Genomic DNA, 17,393 nt, shown 5'->3' with positions numbered 1-17,393 from the left:
TCAACTAAAAAAAAAAAGGTAGTATTTAAATCAAGACAATGTTTATAACTTTTCCCCCCCTTCGTATCTAATATCTGTCCAGTTTGATTGTACAATGAAAATAACTAGATGGGATTTTAAATAAAAGATGGTATTTGTTATAAGCTTTGTGTGGGTTGGTGGGTGTGGCATCTAAAACCATTTTCTTCCAAGCATTTCGTTGGGGTTTCTCTTAAGCCTTAGCACAGCAGTGAGCAAGGCATTTGGAACAACATGGCTCATGGAACTGGGGATACAATGTCAGACGTAAGGAGTTGCTACTTCTTTTAGCTGCTCATTGTACTCCCATTTACAGCATAAATTTGATGTTCTCTAAAGAATGGTAGCAGCTTGCACTACAGAACAGGGACCTCCATGAAGCAAGTACATAGACATGTGATGAATTGCCTCTACACTGAGCTGTGTGGCCTTCATGTAACTCCCTGCTTTGTGGGTATTATGCAATACTAAACTTTCCAGTTTTTCTCCTTGTCAGCACCTTCAATAGCCTTTGAATACACAAGCCCTCATGGCTGGGTTACTGGGACAGGAAGAAAGGCACAGTTTTCCCTGATTGCTTTGCTTCTGCCACCCATAAAACCATGCACTTTGCACGCAGCAGGAAAGCATATACTTCGAAGGAAGATTTGAATAACAACAAAATATTTTTCAAGGAAACAAATCCTTTTCAGGATGTTTCTGTATTATAATCCAGACGTATGGTATGGTGATGTTCCTGAAAGAGCTAGTAATCCGTAATTACTCCTCATAAACCTAAAGTAACAGAATTTTATACTCATTCCTATGCTTACACGTAGATTTATGTAAATATATATAGTGCCATAATTTTTGCTGTTTGACAGCACCATCAGCAACGTCTACCTCAGTTTAACAAGGAAAAACAAGAATGATTCAAGTTAACTCCAACAGAGATCTTATTCTTTAGAGAAATAAGATTGGGTATGGACTTGAATAAATTCAGCTTTAAACTTCAGCAGCTTGTGGGAGTCTGTGAATGGCTCATCATGTATTCAAGACACACTGTTAGATACAAATGCCAACCAACAGAGCTGCAGTATACATATCAGGATATTTTTCCACCTTAAAGCAGTGATTTACTTTCTAAAAACCATACTAAAAGAAATCCTGCAAAGTCTGAGTACTCTATTTTGTGAATTTTTTCTCATCTAATAGTATTTTTTTTCTTCCATTTAAAGTACTGACAGAATACTGGGACTGTAAACAGGGAAAAATAAATAGTTCACAGAGAGAATTGAAATGATGGAGAAAAATTCTGGTTTATCTCTTTTGAGAGATAAAAGCTTGCTGCTGTGATCTTTTGGTTAGCTTATTTTTCCCTTCTAACTGGATGAAATTCACTTTGCTGAGATTTCTTTAGAAAGTCTACATGCAGGGAGGCTGAACTTTCCCACAGGAAAAGCACATGTTGTTTTGTTCCACATTAGTCAAGATTTTACCACCAGCATTACACAGCACTGGTAATCACCTGCAATGTGCTTTTACATATGAGTAAATTTAAGCAGTTCCCACTGCTGCAGTTGACTGCAGAAAATCTGAAGCAGGTTTCAGAACAAAAGAAGAAAAATTAGATTGCTTTAATTATGCACTGAGCATGCTCCACTAGCACTGTGCATCATATGATTCCTTGTTTCTAAGGGAACAACTATGATGCTGAGCACATAGTTGCTATGATGAACATGGGGTGCTGTTTTTCCTGTCAGAGTATTTTTAATACATAAATCTGAAATTATTTGCTGCAGTTGAGATTGATTTGTGTTTACAAACATATAACATTAACATATGATGAGATAGAAGGGCTTATTAATCTACGTTGAAATTAAGTACAACAAAAATGCACTTAACAGTATGATTAATTTAATTATAGTTGGGATGGAATTGCCTCTATGTACAAAGGAACAAAGATATATATGTATTTAAATATATTTATATAGGTATGTTTATATATTTATGATGAGTGACTATTCAGATTGTTCTGCTTTCATCAGCAGCTGGAACAGGGTGCTGCTGTTGCAAAGATAGAAATAATCTTGATAGAAAGGATGGCAGCAGTCAATGAGATGATACTTCTATCTCTCAGTTAGTGTGGACCACTAAAATAAAGAAGAAAAGATTTTTCTTGGCATTTAGCGGAGTAGTTGGTGTGTCCTTTCCTCATTTGCTAGTGAGCTAAGCATTAATTCAAGAGCACTTGGGCCTTCAGCCTTGAAATCTAAAACAAGACACAGTTTTGCAGTAACTTGAGCAAGTTGCTCGCTGAGATGTTGCATGCAAGGGACTGTAGGTTTTCATTTCTTTCTTTCCAGCCTGCTTCTGTTTTTTTTGTTTTGTTTTCTCCTGGTATGAACATCACTAGTACAATTAATGACATTATTAAATATTCCACAGCGTAATTAAGGAGAAGAAACCTATTGAAAATGAAACAGATTGGAACTGAACAGGAACTTTAATGAGTCTATAAATCTGAAAAGAGACAATTTTACAAGTTCTGTTTTTAGGAGCACTTGTTAAGAGGACAGCGAGGTATCCAAGCTTTCACTCATTTTAACAGAGAATCTGTTTACAGCAAGGAAACAAATATTGTTAAGATCAGAAGTAGAAGTAGAAAGTAACTTTGAGCCTAGCACCTGGGAATGTTTCTGTGCAGAAATGGACACAAACTGGAATGCCTTCCTTCTGAATGGAACTGTTTTGGATTAAAGAAATCTCTACCTGAACAGTGTTTCCATTCAGCTATCATAGCCTGTGGTTCTGACAGATGTTTGGGTGGTCGTAGAGGTAAACATATTCCTGAGGATCAGCATCAACTGACAGAAAATCTGATCAGAGCTCTAAAGATAGGAAGCAGTGCTTTTATGTTACCAGGAGATGAAATCATCAAGTACCAGTGTAATAACCTACTACAGCTCACGAGAGAAGTGGAATTAAATGGATTTACACAGATTCAGTTGTAGCTTGGACTTGCCTGTAAAGTTAGCAATCTGAAGGAAGAACTTTTTCCTTACCCAGTGCTAGTGAGTGGGCAGTCATACTCTGTTGGATGGCTAGCACTCAGAATTAAATGCAAAAATAGGTTATTGGTCTCAAACTGGCAAGAGAGCAATGAAGTGAGTAATTACCTCGTTTGCATACCCAGTCTGGCACGTTTGTATGAAGATAAAATGCAGTTTTTTCAGTTGGCTCAGCCTGGGCTGTACCAAAGCCATCCATGTTTCTCCAGACTTGAGCAGCTGGGACATAATGTTCAGCCATATTCAGTGTGAGCCCACATGGAAAAGGAAGGTTGCACTTACAAATATATATATTATATATATATATAATGCGTGTAATGTGCTATAAAGGAGTCCCACTTCTATTTTAGCTGTAAGACTCAGGAATGCCATGTAAGAGGATTCTCACAAGCATAAAAGTACAACAAGAAAACATTTTTAAGACATCTTCGGTCATCCATTACAATACCCTGATAAGTGATTGGCACTCATGAGCCAAGCTGCTGACATACACCTTCTGTGAAGGTATCATAGTACTTATCTGAAGGTGGTTTACCTCTGGGCTTAGCTTCTATACCAATAAAGACTTGTTTAGTTTCCCAAGAGATGTATTTTTGCCTAGTTCTTTTTTCCTAGAAGGCTTTTTTAATGACTCAGAAATCTTTCTTATTGACCCAGAACTTTGTTCTCCCTCCCCTCCCGTCCTTCTAATCTTACAGTGATGCTTTCTAGTAATGTGTTTTATAGCAGCAAGAATTTTAACAGACCAAGCTGGTTAGTTATGTTTGCACATAATGAAAATAAACATAATTTCTTCATGTTAAAATCAAACAGAACTCCGTTTCAGATTGATTTAGTTTGTATTTTAAATACATGTAGTCTTTAGCCTTAAGTTTAGTTTTCTGTCTTTCTCTAAGGAAGATGAATGTTGCACAGGAGGCTACTCAATAAATTAATGTCTGCCAAGAAGTCTTAGAGTGAATTTCTGTTCTTATTGTATATCACATCTGACTGCAAATGCTTCCTGGCTTGCTTCCAATTTGCAAGCTGATGTTGTAGTAAATATTAACTGCCCCCTATTAACTAGCAGTCAGGGAAAGCAGACTTATGTCCCTTCCTAAAAGGAGAATTCTAAGTCACAATACTTAAACATAAGATCTTTTAAACATACAGTTTACCTGTCATACTCAGTAAAGATATGTGCTTAGGTCAGGCCATTTAGTTCAGTTTTCCTCTGAGAAAAGAGCCTCTCATCAAGTTCTTTCTCTATCTTAAACCCTTTGTGATGAATACTGTAACATCTTTTGTAGATAAATTCTTGCTATATTATGTTCTGTTCATAAGCAGAACTTTACAACATTTTATGAAGCTCTTAGGAATATTGCTCTAAACTTTTTCACCCAATTTTATTTGGGGTTGAATGTGAAAGTGGAAAATGATTTTGTGCAGTGAAACGGAAATCAGAAAATTCTTCAAAGCTCAAAACTTTTGAATTATTTAAGCAGAATTACAGCTGCAAAATAATTACTTGCAGAATGATAATTCTGCGGAGAGCTGTGGTGACTTATGTTTTGTTGTTGTTTTTTTCTTTCCTGCTCAGAAAAAGACCACGTGGAAAATTTAAACATGATTTTAACTGTGCAGTAAGTAACAATAAATAAAAGCTTTCCTTTAGAAAATCTTATGCATGGATGTAATGCAGTAAGAACTGAAGTTGATGCATGTCTTTGTAGGAGAATTTTTTTCATTTTCTTCCTTTCTTTCTGATACCAACTACAAAAGAATTTCCTGATCTGTAATCACAGGTGATACCAAATAAGAAATTTGTTGCAGGAATAGACATTCCCAAACATTCCATTTTGAACTTAAGAGTTCATGAGTCTTAGTAATTACTGAACTTTCAAAGTTACTGAGGGCAAACAGAATTAGTCAGCTTTACAATGATATCGCCAACAGCAAACTATATTCATTTTGTGTTGCAAGAACCCTCTGTCAAAACGATTATCCTGCTGACTGTTACCTCGAATGATCTTTAGACTTCGAAGTTTTATGAAATATACCAAACCTGGATCGCTTTCAAAACATAGAAGAATCAGAAACTGCGATAGGGTTCTGAAGAATTACTAGAAGATGCCAGGAGAGTTGTGAGAGGGGAATTTGATAATTCCCTAGTGCTATTCAAATCAAATACACTACGAGACAGTAACTGCTCAGTTCTGCAAACACCAGGCCTGCTGTATGGTTTTCTAGATAAGAGCAGACACACTCAGGTTGCTACATTCTCATTACATTCTAAAAGAAACAGACTTAGTCTTCTCTGTGTTTTCTGTAAGTGTTCTTCTAAGGTGTGCTTTGATGATAGTAGGTAATTTCCATTTCTTCTCACTATTCACAAGTATTGCTCAGAGATGCTTTAGATACATATGCCTAATATGTAAGTAAAAATGGGAAGGGAAGGAGGATAACATTTTACTACCATACAAAAAGACTCAGGTGCAGCTACTCTTAAAGATTCCCCCTTTAAGAATTACCTTGTTTATAACATATGAGCCTTTTTTTTTTCTCCTATATACATTAACTAAAGCTCAGACCTGTTCAGTCTGCTTGGTTGGACAGGCTAGAAGAGAACCAAAACAAATCAAGCTGTAGAGAGTAGGTTGAGTACTCAAGTAATTTAGGAAAGGCCAACAGATATAAAAGGGAATCAGAAAACCAACAAGCTCAGTTTTTTTTTTTTTAATTTGTTTGTTTTTTGGAGACTGAAATGTAGGAAAACAAAAATAAGCTTATTTTATATACTTAAATTATTTAAAATGAATAGCAATAAAAGCTTGGACAAACAGAAATTACCAAAGCTAGTTCACTTATTTAACCTAAGCACATCCTGAACTCTTTGGCCATGAGCAATAGCACTTCTGCCATATTTTGTGAGCGCTCAAACTTAAGTAGATATCAATTTCAAGTTATTTGAAATCCCACTTTTGGAAATTAATTATATTTATTCCCTGAATATGACACTTCTAATGACATCTTAATTCTGTGCAGTCTAGTTTCATATTCATTAACTTTTAGCCTGTTCACTGCTGCAAATAGACCATGAGCTTTCAGACAGAATCTTTAAATACTTGTGAGTTGTTACATAAATGCAGTTTTATTTGAGTAGGTGAGATTGGAAGAATGTATGGAGGAACCACAAAGGGAGGTGATGCAGCCAGGAAGCAAAACTAGTGAGGGCACAGCTCCTGGGGATAGACCAGTATGTACAAAAATCCCTGGACTTCTCTCATACTGCTTTGCTTCCGCTGTTCCCAACAATTTCATTGTAGCTGGGACTTAGCAAGGGAATTTGTCATGCTCATTTTCGGGGCAGCCCAGCCCAGAACAACAACAAAAAAAGCCTGGCGTTAAGGTCAGGAAGCAGCCAAGCAACCCAGAACAAAGAAGTATGGAGGCAAGGAGAAAACTTTGCATTCTGGGCTTAGCTGTGGTGAAAATGCAGGGCTGCTCAGGCAGAAGTGGAGAACGGAAACAGAATAGCGCTTCAGAGATTTCAGAAGAGGACAAAAGTTGGTGGGATTGACACCAAGTACAGGAAGATAAGTTTCTTGTGGTCATTGGCAGCTCAGGTATTTTTTTCAGAGTTGAACTCCATGTCAACAGACTCCAAGAATATCTTGTTCTTGTTGCGGTTTGTGCTTCAGTGATGCAATTAACCACCATTCAGTGGACTTTTGCCCTTGCTGCAGCAAACTCAATTCATATACCATTTTTTTTTCTCCCACCAAAAATATCCCATCCAAGGGATAGCATAAAAACTAAACCGTGACCAGTAGATACCTATAATCTCTTATTTTTACCATGTGTATACTGTGAAGAGCAAGGGCACACTTTGAATCTCAGTTCATTCCACATCCAGATGTCCATACCCTTGTGCCTGCAACTGGATGTAATGACACTGTAGTTTTGGATGAAACTTTTCTGGTATTTTGGATTTAGGTATTTTCTTCCAGGTCTCAAAGATACTTTGTAATTTGGCTTTGTGTTTAAAACTGTTTAGTTTGAAAACTATCACTCTTAAAAGAACTTGTATATCTGCTACTAAATCTAGACTTCAAATGCATTTTTTAACATGAAAATCATATGCAACAAATGCAAACCCTAGAATACAAGCCAGTCTCAATTCCATACACTTTCAGAAACAAAAAATAAGGAAATGAAATACCAGATTTTGGTTTGGACCTACTTTGAAGGTTCAATTGAGTTATTTGTGGGAATAAACCTAAATATGTAGGCTTTCAATGATATATATCTATACATTCAAAATCAAAACGTCACACAAAAAATATACTTTTGTTATGTAATCACTAGAAAACTAAAACACCAGTGTAAAATATGAAAATTATAGATGCCAATATCTCAAGCAAAAAAGAGAAACGAACATGATCCATATTGATGGTGATAGGCATGGAGTATGGAGATCGCTCCAAAATTCCAGGAGCACCTGAAGACAGCAGGATTCTAGCTACAGATTTGGCACACGGATTGAAATAAATCCCCCTGAGAAGCTTGTTAATTTATTAGGAAGTAGGAACGTTTCTCCAGACTATTTCTAGCACTGCTTCTCAATGATAGTAATTAGGCAGAATGCCTTTTATTAAACTTTTTTATGGTCTAGGGTGACACTATGTGGCTAATTTGAGCAGTGAAGTTTTAATTGCAAGTTTTCTCCTGGAATAGCTCAGAATGAAATCGATATAACCATGCTGTGAGCAGGCAAGGTTAGAACACGTCAGTGTTAAGACGGAAGTATAAGACAGTGAGCTGTTCTGAACTTTCGTAACTGTCACCTTCATAGAAAATCACTGGATTCAAAAACTGTGATCCCACAATTCTGACTTGAAAGGTATAGAACACTCAGCCTGTGATCTGACTCTTTTATAAGAAGGGAAAAAGTATTGATAGAATTACTTGAATTCATAGAATTGTTGTGAATTCATCCTAAGCTGTGTTCTACTGAGCCTATTAGGAAAAAACCAGGAAGCACTATTCCTTCTCCAGCATCTTGGCTTCTTTCTTCATAGCACTAAGCTTGAAACTCATTTTCCCTAATTAATCCTCTGAATTACATGCCTTTTTCCCCCTGGAGTGACTGTTCAGACCTTTGTTTCTTTTACTTGTATTACTTCTGCCTCCTCTGTTCACAGGGATGCATGCTCTCACTATCTGATCCTGCCAATAACACCAGACCTCTATACGTGCATGCATTCTTGAATTAAACATAACTCGTAAATCCACAGCTTCACTGGTTCTGTTCCATAACAATTCACAATCATCAGGCTGTGAACTTAACCTGTGTCCAGGGAAAAGTCCCTTTATGTGAGTCAAAGCTGAATACAGAAGCTTTTAATACTCAAATCAGTTCCTCTTTAAGGTTTTTGAGCATGCAGCACTGTGTCACCTGGGTGTAGAATCAGAATCAGTAGGTGTACAATCAATAGGTTTAGTAAGATTATCATAGTGAAAAAAAATAAATGGAAATGCTCACCAGCATCATAGGCTTGCAGTAAACTCCACAAGGAGCGATCTCCAGAAAGAGATCCTTCCTCAGTGGCAGTCAGCCCTTAAATGGGGTCTAGTAGAGGTGCAGCCAGGCTCCACCCCTTCCTGTAGCACAGATGAATTGCCTTCAGCTGTGCTCCTGCAGCTGACAGGTTGCTTGCCTCAGGTGGTCAATCAGAGGTTCAGGCTGTGATGAGCAGTTCCCATACACCTGGGGAATCAAGTTTGAGAGTGTGTGCAGCATCCTCCAAGTGAGCATTGCAGCATGGCAGCTACCATCAGTTTAAATTCCCCCAAGCCTTATCTCGCACCTCCATTTGCAGGCACATGCCTTTAAAACGTGGAGCATAAAGCAGTCTGAGCCTGCTACAGTGTCCATATATCACCTAATGCAGCAATGTGCAATTCAAGTAGTTTTACATCACAGAATCCTGCTTTTTTTTTCCCCTCTCCCTCTTTTTTTCTGAAGTATGAGTGAGACAAATTAATAGTGTTTATACTTCCTTGGTTTTCCCAAAAACTTGCTGAGCTGCAGGGTTTCCCTCAGAACCAGCATGTCTCTTAAGGATTCAGAAGCCATCCTAACTCAGACTCTTGCTGCACTTGTTCCATGTTGAAACCACTTAACCTGCAGCTTCCTGAGCTTCTGAATCCGTTCTCCCTTTTATGCCTCTGAGTGTTCTGTAGCCATTTGCTAAGAAGTTAGAAAATTCCCTTCTCTGGAGTTGTATCTGAGATGTGGATCTTATTTATGCTACCAGAAGGCGCAGTGCTCCTACAATACACTGTGAATCACTGGGAGGAATTGCTAGATGTGATAAGGACTGTTAATTCAGTTTCATGTAAAAATAAGAATGACAAGGGGAACTTCTTTGTTTTTTCTTATCCTCAAGGTAGATGATTTCATGAACTTTGGTGTAAAAAATATTTAAGCATTATTCCTGAAGTCTTAAAAATAGATCACTTTGTTAAACTTTTCTGCAACCATATTTAAGCCCGATGGAAATTAAAGTTTATGAATAAAAAATTAATTTTTTATCACTGCGTTTATGACCATCTGCACTGATATTGAGCGTGACATTTTTCAGGAGAAAAAAAATATCCTGAATAAGTGCTTAAGCTAATGGTCTAATTTTTCTGTGTTAGTTTTATTTTGATGATCCATCTGCCACAAAAATAGTATAAAAAAAACACAAGACAAAACAACACAACAAACATAATCCCACCCACATCAGTTTAAAAAGAAGTAAAATAAATAGAAAACCAAAGCAATTTGGAATTCTTAGAAATAGTTCATCCTTTTGATCTGAATGGCTTTAACATTTAAGGGATTGCTTCAAAGCTCTGCAGTTTTCTGGGAATTACTAAAGCTTGAACACAGGATGTTTCAAGTGATAATTTGCTGGTTTTGTGATGGTGAAGGGCTGTAAAAATGACATTAATGAGATTCATTTCTATCTTGTATGCCTTTTGTAGCTGTGTTTTAACCTCTGCTGAAGGCACCAAGAATGGGTGAAGACAATTTCCATTCTTTTTAAATTAATAAAATCTGTTCTGAAGTTGAGACTTGGATAATTTGTAGATTACTTATTCTCCATATGAAAGCGATAATGTGGAAGTAATTGCTATGTGTAGGGCATTCATTAAACCTGCAGAGGAGTAGACAGAGAAAAACTTGCACTTTGGTAACAGTGCGTGGTAATGTCGTGCTACGTGGGCTGTAGAACCTGAGGAGAATTTGATTGCTACTGATTTCACACTCTTGCTCTGCATCATTATTCATAACATGCTCTTCAAACCTGGTGATTTGCTACCAGATCTATTTTCAATTCAATTTGAAAGGAAGTATTTCTTATAGCACAGACAGTTAACATTGCTGAGAATGCCCGCTCCCCTCATCAGTGCCTACACTGGGGATTGAATCTGCATCTTAAAAACTGAGCATAGGGAATCATTACAGTTTTCATCACAGCATAGATTCAGAAACTGTGGGGACAGAAGTAGGTTGCTATAGTCCTCGGAAATATAACAACTGATATTTCCCCCCGCCCCACTTTTCCATGTCAAAAAGCACGTCTGTGTGTTCTGACTGGAAATTAGCTCTTTTTTTTTGTTGTTCAAAAATCCATTCTTGCTACTTTTCTCCACCTGGAACCAAAACTCGTTAACTCTGTAGCAACAGTTCACTGTACTGATATAGTTTTAGCTCAGCCTTTATTGCTCTAACAGGCAACCAAAAATTAATTGCATACTTCCTTCATTTCTTAGTTATAATCTGAATAACAGGCTGAAAAACGTAACACAGAAGCTCCTCAAACAAACAATATGACTTCAGTTTGAATAATATCAGTGCAGAGAAATACAAACTCACTATGAAAATGTTGGTTCTGGGAAAGAGAAAAAAGAAACAACCACTTGCCTTTTCTACAGCATTAATCTGTGCTTTGCTTGTAATCAGTTATTATTCTTGTTAGCCACGCAACATGGCTTTTCACATTGGGATACTGCATACTTTCAATACAGCGAGGATATCTGAGACAGCAAACAGCTACGAAATTAAAGAACAAGTCCAAATTTTATTGCATCCTTAACTGGTCTATCAAGCAACATGAAAGACAACGTGAATAAAAAGCATGGATAGCTAATGAGGTCAGGGAGAATTAGTATAGCTCCAGTGAGAAAGATCATGCTAGGTTGAAATCAGAGTAGAGTAAAGATGACTACTAAAATAAGAAATTTATCAGATCAGACGTGCAATAAGCAGTAATTGTGAGATCACAACATACCAACGTACAATAAAGCAATGAAATAAGAGACAAATGAAAAAAGCAAGCATACCATCTAAGTCAAACTGCGAGGGGGATCTCCTGGTGCAGTCACAGAATTTATGAATTTCACCAGAAGCACTGCAGTAGTGTCTTTCCAGCTGGCTCAGTAACACACTATGTGTTAATAATAATCTCAAAGGACATAGTGGTTGAATAGAACTGAGATTTTCCAAGAAATAAAAAAACTATACATCCTCATTTACCATGCATTTAACTTTACCTTGTCATCAAATCAGTGCGTAGCTGCTCATGCTGCAGTTGGCTCATTACACTAGCACAAAGTAGAATCATTTCCCCTTCTTGCTCCATAATGCATTCTCTGTTAACATGCTCATTTGCTGTTATGCCAAGGCTTCATCTTAAGGAGCTCCCACACCTGCAACTACCATTCAAGCCAACCTTCAGTTTTCAGTGGACTTGATGCTTACTTTATCTGCAAAGTAGATAACTAAAATAGCTGGTACCAGACAGAACTAACAGACCTCAGAGGTTTGATTTTGGTAGTTGCTTACAAATCTAGGACTGTTAAGGATACTACATGTCCTGAATAGCTACTGCTCTTAAAGAGTATGACTTCTAAAGGCACCCATCTTGCACCTCCTCCTTGTATTGATTGGGAAGTGCTAACAGTCTTGATCACAAGATTTCAAACACGTGTAGTTTTGGTTGTAAATGAGCTTAAGCCACTTGAGTCTTAAAAAGCTTGTGACTGTATTAGCTTTTTTAATTAGTTGTTTTTTTTTTTATAGCTCTTCCTTTTTACTATGTTGAAATTATCTTGATCAAGGTCTGAGCTGTATTGGTTTTGAAATTACAGAGCATTTTAAGAAAGCCACTGTTTACACTAGATGAGAAAGTTACTTTTCAGTTTTTCATGTTTAATAACTATATCAAAACTGAGTGTGTTATAAAGTATGACAAGGAGTTTCATTCTTAGTTGAGTGTGTCTGATTCAAGTAGCCTTTGAAATTACAAGCACTGTAAAGACGCTATTAAAAATATATTTATCAAAAATAAAAAAGGAGCAGCAACATAAATTTTAAAGAAAATTGTCTATTACAGTAGATACGTTTTGGCTTCTTTTTTCAAAGTGAACTTGCATATTATTTCAGGAGTTTTGTAACCACTTACTGAAACTATCTTTTTAGAAATTGTCAGAGTTTCTTTGTGAATCATTTCCCTGATTGTCCCAGGAGCACAGGGGAGCAAAGGACAGCACTGTGCTGACACCATGTAGTTACAGCTCCAGAAACAAACACAGGATATATATAAAGTATTTAAAACTGCTATCATGGTAAAAGCAGCATTTCTTCTCTCCTTTGTGCAGGCATTGTTGTGATGCTTCCTTTGTGATGAAATTTTAACATCAGAATTAGATGTTTTCTGAGCCCAGGATAATTTGATAACTGGTTGCTATTTTCTTAAGCTACACACTTTTTCCTTTCTTTGATTAGATTTTTTTTGATGTTTTGTGGACGTAACTTTTAAGGAGAGATCACTCAGTATGAGGTTTGTTTGAGTTCCCCATCAAATATCAGCAGGGGATCTTGAAGAAAGTTTCTTTTAAATTCTTTTAATAAAGATGTGATTTGTGCAATATAGCAGTGCATTATATGAGCTACTGAACAGAATCTCAAGTTATAACATTTTTGTCCCATTTCAGGATACAGCAGAACAGTCTGAGTATAGAGAGTCTGCTGTGGTTTCTATTTATGAACACAAATCTTAAGTAATCATTTCTGTGACTGTAACTGGCCAACAAAGTATTATTTCTCTGATGTGGGGTAGCTCAAAGTTGTATCAGGAGACTGCTAGTACTTGCAGTATCTGGTGTTTGAAAGAACAGCAGATTACCTCTCTAACGTACCAACCCACAATTAGCATAGGAAAAGCTTTGCCAGTGGCATAGCATAGATCAACCTGCAGATTTTCTGGAACAAAATGTAATGACAGCATCAGCTGGGCAGGAACACTAAGACAAAGTGTTCCCTGCAGTGCTCCATCATTATTAGTTAGTGCTTCTAGCCTTAAACATGAAAATGGAAAGAAAGGCAGTTGAGTAATCTCTAAAGCATACTCAACCGAATCGTTTTTTCTTTGTGTAATTTCATATAGGGAAAGCACAATTTTACCCAGGCGTCATGGTATATAGGAGGTTATTGGACGTTAATATGTAGATAAAAATATATTTCACTAAAAGCATTTTCATCACCTTGGCTTATAGGAAACAGCATTGAAAGTGTAATAGAAAAATAGCGAAAACAACCAAATTCCTCACCAGAGGAGAATAGGAAAATAAAACCAAGTATAAATGATTTAAACTCTTGACAATAGATTAAACCACACCAAAAAAAGTATATATGTAATCAGAAATGGCTTTTGCAGATAGAGCCAGTGTTGTGCAAGAGCTGCTCAAAAAGTAATGCCTCCTATTATGTTATGTTGGCCCACAACATCAGAGGCAGATGTTGGTGTGGCATGGTGGTAAAGGCTGAACCTTGCTGCCAGTATTCCATGACATGTTGTTGCCATACAAGAGATGGCAGCAGAAGGGCAGTCTGCCAGAATGGCATCTGACATGAAAGTGTGTATGGAGCAGAGGTGTGCCACTGAATTCCTCCATGTAGAAAAAATGACACCCACTGACATTCATTGATTATTGCTGAATGTTTATGGGGACCAGACAGTGGATGTGAGTGCAGTGAATGTTGGACTGTGTTGGCAACATTTTCCTGCCAATAACGCCATCGTAGCAGCTGTGAAACAGTGGGCCATCTCCACTGGTGCAGATTTTTATGAGCATGGCACACAGACATCCCTGGTAAAAATGCAGAGCTAATGGTGTTGACTATGTTGAAAGTGTTTTGTGGCTGAGAATTTGCTCTATCAAATAGTGTTATTGTGCTCTTTTTAGCTGTTCTAGTTTGCAAGGAAGTATATAGGAGGCATTAGTATCAGAGTCCCTACGTATATCCTGCAGATCTGTGAGGAAGTGTTTTCCCAGCCCTGCTCCCACTTCCACAGAAACCTCAGTTAAAGTGAAGCACGATGGCATTTTGTCAGATGGAGGCACCTGCCTAGCAGAAAACCAGCTTGCTCTACAGCAGCCATCGAGCAGAGTTTTGTGACTCTGCATTTTTGCTTCTGAAACCCTCATTCTCTGTGACACACTGGATACCTTAGCAGTAAGGCAGACAGTACTGAATGCTCTGTCTTTGGTGAAAACAAAGAACAACTAGAGACATCTGTTCAATTCCCTTAGATGTAAGCTTGCTAGAACTGTCATTTTAATCTAAAATAATTGTGGCTTTATTCTGTTCTCTCAATCTGAAATAATTGTTGCTTTATTCTTTCCTGTCTCTATCTCTTGTCAGTTTCTGTTGCTGCTTCTGACCTGGCACTGGCCTTCACCAAACCATATGGTACGGCAACCCATGAAACTGCCTGGAAAGCAGCTGAAATTGTACAGCAGCAGCAACAACAAATAGTTTTCAGCACATACAGAGTCTGATCCAGTTCACCATGTAACTACATAAACCCTAGATAATAAACCCTAGACTTGGCATGTTAAACCTTTTGGTGGTATGGCAAGATTTTTATGTTGAAGTAGCTTTGCATTGCAGTCCTAAGTATTTGGCATGTGTATTAGTGACAGAAAGCATTCTATTTGAATCCATTACTTGCCAAACTGAATAGATATTTATATTCCAATGGCAGGTAGTCATTGTAACTCTTGTAAACTTCCTCTTCTATAAAGCCTTTCAAACAGTCAAATTAACAATTATTATTGACTATGCCTATGCAAAGTAAGCATAAGAAAGCCTTCGTAGTTGACATACTTTGACGACAAAGTGTTTTTAACTTATTCATATGATTTTTCACCAAATGTTTATCTTGTTTCCTTTAATCTTTTAGGAAATTATTTATAATGTCTCTGAGATGACAGAAGTACTTAAAACATTTTTCAAGAAAACTCAGTAACTTGCTTTTCAAATTTTCATAATCTCAGACTGTGTTGTAAAAAAGTAAAGTCACCTAATTTACTAAGCATCAACACTGCTTGTACCAGCTCAATTTGTTATCACTGTTAAACACACAAACAGGAAGAGGAGAGGGAGATGCTCTGTTGCTTGGAAAGCAGAAAAAATTCATCACAGAAAGAATAAGTGGAAAAGTACATTCCCTTACTAGGAATCTAATATTCCAGTTGGTACCAGGCAAAAATGATCTCCCAGATTGACAGTATAAAATAAAGTTTTTGAAAGTTGATTTGAAGATGCTGGAGGAAGTCATAAATATTTCCTTTGTTTTGTCTTTCCATAGCCTGTCTTGTTTAACACGTAAGTAGTTTGGTTATAGGTACCATCCAGTTATTACGCTATACAACTACCCAAAATTAGATTGCAATATATTAATGGCTGTTTGTAAGAATAAAAAAACAATCAGTCCTCTCTCATTCAGTAACTGTCATCAATGTGTAGCTGAACAAAACTGAGCATTACCTGTGCAGATTTCATGTACATATAAAACAAGAGACATGAATATGTAGTTTATAATCCAAAGCAATCTGCATGTCAGCCTGGTCCATATCTGGACCATGAATAAATTGTACTAAGTCCTTGCCAGGGTCTCCCACTGCTGCAGGAATACAAATATAAATAAGAAGTGTCTGCTGCTTACCTTTCTGTGGTTTCTTGAAAGCACTTGCAGTAATACCATAAGACCAAGAGGAAGTGTGAAGTGTTGAACCCCAACCTTCCCACAGCCTATGTTAGTGCCCTGCTTTGAAGTTAACCAGTGCCACAAGTTGTGACATTGATTTCCTATCAGAGAATCATTGAAAAAAATAATTTGGAAGACAGTGACAGAGATAATTTCCTTCTACTGATCAGTCTTCTGGTCAGATCATCTGTTATGGGCAGTAGCTGAGCAAGAGTTTTTTAGATCAAGATTTTGCATCTGGATGCCTAAACCTCACTGTGGCAACCTCAGCCTATTCATTGGACATGGAAGTCCAAGATTTTGGACTTCAGCTGGAAAAGATAGAGAGCACTACTTGAGTATCTGCTGGATTAGAACTCAGTGCTTCAATCAAACTAATAACAACCACTTAGGATTTTACTTCAGTGTATAACGAAGTATAAATGAACCTGCATTTCTTTTTCCTTTCTCCTTACTGTTTTTTTTTTGCTTCTCCTTCATCCATTATTTATGAACCATTTCTCCAGCCCATCTCATGCAGCGGCACTCAGTGTAGCATCAGCATGCATGGTCAGTACCTGATTTTCTATCATCTATGAGTGTATGACTTCCCTCATTGTCTTCCTAGCAGAATACTTAGTATGGATAAAAGAACAGCAAGAACAAAACCTGACATCCTTATTTTGAATCAGGATTTGAGTTGCCTGTGGTGGACTGGTAAGTTATGTGCCTTTTTGAATCTTCAGTTTGGTGCAGAGGGAAAGAAGTTAGCATAGTGGGGAATTTTCTCCTTCATATTCTCCTGAATTTACAACTCACTTCCATACAGTCCAAAAAACATGTCGCAAACACTCTTGAAACTGCTAAAACAGATCTCTGAAACTGGCAGAAACTTAACATATGTACGTATTTGTTTAAAACACTCAACAATCCCAGTTCTCTTCTACACTTCAAGATGTAGAAATTCTGGGCTGAGGGTCTGAGAAGCAAAACTGGAAATCCCTCTTTTTTCCCCTGCATTGCATATGTAGAGATCTTAGGGCAGGTCTTGTCTGGCAGGACATGACTGCTGGACTTAACTCCCCAGTTCTAGAAGGCTTCAATCCTTTTTCCGACGGTGACAGAGAGGGAAAGAGATGCAGAAGAGGGATATGTCAGTGGGCCAAAGTGATAGGAATACAGACTTAGATGTTCATCTTAGGACCAACATTGAACTAACATTCATACACAAAATGGCAGGGCCTTCATTTATCTTATC

General features: G+C 37.4%; 1 long non-coding RNA gene across 1 annotated transcript in view; it reads left to right on the top strand.

The window, feature by feature from the left end:
- LOC109369902 overlaps positions 1-15,002 on the top strand; it is a 24,897-nt gene extending 9,895 nt beyond the window's left edge. Inside the window, exon 5 of the long non-coding RNA XR_002119548.1 lies at positions 14,809-15,002. This is a non-coding gene — a long non-coding RNA (uncharacterized LOC109369902). The remainder of the gene's footprint in view (positions 1-14,808) is intronic.
- Positions 15,003-17,393: the final 2,391 nt, after the last annotated feature.

Source organism: Meleagris gallopavo, chromosome 14, assembly GCF_000146605.3.
Source record: "Meleagris gallopavo isolate NT-WF06-2002-E0010 breed Aviagen turkey brand Nicholas breeding stock chromosome 14, Turkey_5.1, whole genome shotgun sequence".
Lineage (NCBI taxonomy): Eukaryota > Metazoa > Chordata > Aves > Galliformes > Phasianidae > Meleagris > Meleagris gallopavo.
This window is presented reverse-complemented; position numbering and strand designations above follow the sequence as displayed.